General features: G+C 41.9%; 1 non-coding gene across 1 annotated transcript; it reads left to right on the plus strand.

Annotated features, from left to right (window-relative positions):
- Positions 1-3,083: 3,083 nt before the first annotated feature.
- TRNAG-CCC (transfer RNA glycine (anticodon CCC)) lies at positions 3,084-3,156 on the plus strand. Its single transcript has one exon. It is a non-coding gene; the product is annotated as a tRNA-Gly (tRNA).
- The last annotated feature ends 1,291 nt before the right edge of the window (positions 3,157-4,447 follow it).

Raw genomic sequence — 4,447 nt, forward strand, 5'->3', positions numbered from 1 at the left:
AGTCCAAGGGACTCTCAAGAGTCTTCTCCAACACCACAGTTCAAAAGCGTCAATTCTTCAGTGCTCAGCTTTCTTCATAGTCCAACTCTCACATCCATACATGACCATTGGAAAAACCATAGCCTTGACTAGATGGACCTTTGTTGGCAAAGTAATGTCTCTGCTTTTTAATATGCTGTCTAGGTTGGTAATAACTTTCCTTCCAAGGAGTAAGCGTCTTTTAATTTCATGGCTGCAGTCACCATCTGCAGTGATTTTGGAGCCCAGAAAAAGAAATTCAGCCACTGTTTCCCCATCTATTTGCCATGAAGTGATGGGACTGGATGCCATGATCATAGTTTTCTGAATGTTGAGCTTTAAGCCAACTTTTTCCCTCTCCTCTTTCACTTTCATCAAGAGGCTCTTTAGTTCTTCTTCACTTTCTGCCATAAGGGTGGTGTCATCTGCATATCTGAGGTTATTGATATTTCTCCCAGAAATCTTGATTCCAGCTTGTACTTCATCCAGCCCAGCATTTCTCATGATGTACTCTGCATATAAGTTAAATAAGCAGGGTGACAATATACAGCCTTGACATACTCCTTTTCCTATTTGGAACCAGTCTGTTCCATGTCTTCCTGACCTGCATATAGATTTCTCAAGAGGCAGGTCAGGTGGTCTGGTATGCCCTTCTCTTTCAGAATTTTCCACAGTTTCTTGTGAGCCACACAGTCAAAGGCTTTGGCATAGTCAATAAAGCAGAAATAGATGTTTTTCTGGAACTCTCTTGCTTTTTCCATGATCCAGCGGATGTTGGCAATTTGATCTCTGGTTCCTCTGCCTTTTCTTAAAACGGCTTGAACATCTGGAAATTCACGGTTCATGTATTGCTCAAGCCTGGCTTGGAGAATTTTGAGCATTACTTTGCTAGCATGTGAGATGAGTGCAATTGTGTGGTAGTTTGAGCATTCTTTGGCATTGCCTTTGTTTGGGATTGGAATGAAAACTGACCTTTTCCAGTCCTGTGGCCCCTGCTGAGTTTTCCAAATTTGCTGACATATTGAGTGCAGCACTTTCACAGCATCATCTCTTAAGATTTGAAATAGCTCAACTGGAATTCCATCATCTCCAGTAGCTTTGTTCGTTGTTATACTTCTTAAAGCCCACCTGACTTCACATTCCAGGATGCCCGGCTCTAGGTGAGTGTGAGTAATCACACCTTCGTGATTATCTGGGTTGTGAAGATCTTTTTTGTACAGTTACCTGGCAGGACTTCCCTGGTGGCTCAGACGGTAAAGCGTCTGTCTACAATGCGGGAGACCTGGGTTCAATCCCTGGGTTGGGAAGATCCCCTGGAGAAGGAAATGGCAATCCACTCCAGTACTACTGCCTGGAAAATCCTGTGGACAGAGGAGCCTGGTAGGCTACAGTCCATGGGGTCACAAAGAGTCGGACACAACTGAGCGACTTCACTCACTCTGTATTTTTGCCACCTCTTCTTACTATCTTCTGCTTCTGTTAGGTCCATACCATTTCTGTCCTTTAACAGTATATTTACAGCTAACCACCATCTTTCATGAACCATAAGAAAATCTTGCACCGTCTATGGAAGACTGCCCCTCCAGCATTTCACTTAACCACCACATTGCTATTCATTACTTAACTGAATAATTTCACCATTAAGCACACATCCATCCCTGAGCCTAGTTCCAGGAGAATCCACTTTGCTTTATGTACAGAATCAGAAACACTGAGCTTAGACGCATGATCTGCATTCCTACTCCAAATTTATAGAAGTCATGCACCCCCTCTGTATTTTGTTGAGATTTCTAGGGCTGTTCCATAATTTCAGGGTCCAGTCATCCTCCTGGAGAAATTTCACTACTATGACTATGAGGCTTGCCTTGTAGAAGCTGCACAATCAAGCCAGAAGCCACCTCTGGGGCATCCTTTCCTATCAAGAGATTTAAATCCAAAGCAAGAGGCAAGCTTTTATGCAAAATAAATAAAACAAAACCAGGTTGGGGAGGAAGGGAAGACTGCAAATATTCTGACATATTCCAAATGCCAAAAGCCCACAAGTCTATTTTCATGCATGCATGTATTCTTTCATTTAAGGTCCCCATGAGGTTATGTTTGAATGTGTTATTTTGGGTCTCAGTCAGAAGCAATGGTAAAAAATAGATTATGTATTTGGCTAAGTATGGGCTACTCCTTGTCAATTGCTTCCACCCCTGTCATTTGTCTCTCTCAACACCTTTACCCTGATTTATTGTCCTGTACTTAAAATTACATTACTTATTTTTATAGTCTTATAAAAGTATATTAATTTCAATAATATACAAATTATTTACTCAGCCTAATTACATTCATTCTTAACAAGAAGATCTTGGTTACCTCTGTATCTAAGCTTCTCTCAGAGTCTGTCATATAGTACCTGCTCAATAAATATTTGCTGAATAGTGAAATGAATGCAGAATTAGAATTTGAGAGAAAAATAAATATATATTTTTTTACTCGAAAGTATGTCCACTCCAGTGTTCTTGCCTGGAGAATCCCAGGGACGGGAGAGCCTGGTGGGCTGCTGTCTATGGGGTCACACAGAGTCGGACACAACTGAAGTGACTTAGCAGCAGCAGCAGCATGTGCTATTATTTAACTATTTCAACTCATTTTCTGCATTCATAATTAGGGATCAGGTAACATTAATCTAGCATTTAGCGGGACCAGTACTCTCCACATGAATAAGATAGTATTAGCATTAGAACACAGCTGACTTTTGAGCAAAGAACTTTTTTGTTAGGTTTTGATCATGATCAAGTCTCCTTCATCTGGACAAAAAGAAAGAAAACCTCCTTTGAGTTTATTTTGGCTCCATCTCCCGTCCCCAGAAAATGCTCCCCTTTCGCTCCCCCTTTAAACTACACTCGGTGTCTGAACTTTCAGCATGTTTTCACTTCCCAACAAGCCCTTCAACCAAACAGCTTTCACTCGTGTCATCACAATATCCAAGCCACTAAAACCCTCAGAAACTCTTCTGCTCCCAACCTTCCTGAGCTCTTGGCATCATTAAATGCATCCCTTCCAAAAGCATCCTCAGGACCTCCCTGGTGCTCCAGTGGCTAAGACGCTGCACTCCCAATGCAGGGGGCCTGGGTTCGATACCCAGTCAGGGAACTAGATCCCACATGCTACAACTACAAAATTCTGCATAATGCAACTAAAAAGACCTCATGTGCTACAACTAAACATCTTGCATGCTGCAATTAAGAATCGGGGCAGTCAAATAAATAAGTAAATAAGCATTTTTAAAAAACCAGAAGCATCCTGTTCATGGTGCTAGCATGACACCAGTTTTTCTGCTTGTCTCCCTAAGGCTCTGAAGCTCCCTCAGAACCCCCTTGTCTCTTCTATTTCACCTTGAAGTCTAGTTCTTCCCCTTTGTTCCTCCCCTTTCTTCTTCCTCCCGATTTTCTACCCACGTCATTCATTCTCTGGCCTGTTTTAGCCATTGCACCTCCCTCGGGCACGGGTAGAAGATCTGTATGCCTAACTCTTAACTCTCCATCTTCATCCAGTTGCGGCAGAAGCACTTCCATCTTAACATGTTGCAAACCGGATGTACACTCTTTCTCCCATCCTAGGGATTCCTCTCTTGGGGGATGGCCCCACCACGTACCCACACAGTTTATCAGGAATCATTTCTGATACTCCTTCTTCATGCCCACATCCCAACCAGACAGTTAAACATCTGAATCTGTATTTCGCTCCATTCCCATGGCCCCATTAGTCCTCACTTGCTATAACAATATAAGCTTCCTTAAAAGCAATTTGTCTCCATCAATTAGTTTTCTAAAGATATCATTTTAAAACCCAAATCTGCTCATGTTTAAGCATTTCAACTTCTTCCAACTGCTCTTAGTATAAGACTCAAAAATCTTACCTGGGTATTTCACATTCTCATTCTTCCCTCCAATCCTCCACTCATACCCGACATAGAAAACCCTCATTATGAAACTCTCAGTTTAAGTATATTTTCCACTGTAAACCCCTATCCTGATTCCCAGATAAGTGAGAGCTCCATTATTTGCTTTCTTAGCATCTAGTACTTCTTAGCACTTGTCACAAGGGTAATAAAGTGATTATAAATAATAACTGTACAAATTATTGTTTTATGTATGTATGTCCTTATAGGAGGATGAGATTCAATGAGGTCAGTGGTTTGTCTATGGTTTTTAACCACTTCCTAACCCTTTTCTGCATCAAAGCATGAGGAGAAAAATGATATTTACAAGGGAAACTGGAGTAAGGAGGGCAAGAGGCTACTTCCGGCCAAAGGCCACCAACCTATGGTCTCTGGTTGGCTGAGACTCTGCCCTTCACCTTGGGCTGGAGTAATAAATGTCTCAGCACACATGGCTACCGGGCTAGTTGGGAAACTCACCTTTCCACTGACATTATATTCCTA

Source organism: Ovis aries, chromosome X (assembly GCF_016772045.2).
Source record: "Ovis aries strain OAR_USU_Benz2616 breed Rambouillet chromosome X, ARS-UI_Ramb_v3.0, whole genome shotgun sequence".
Lineage (NCBI taxonomy): Eukaryota > Metazoa > Chordata > Mammalia > Artiodactyla > Bovidae > Ovis > Ovis aries.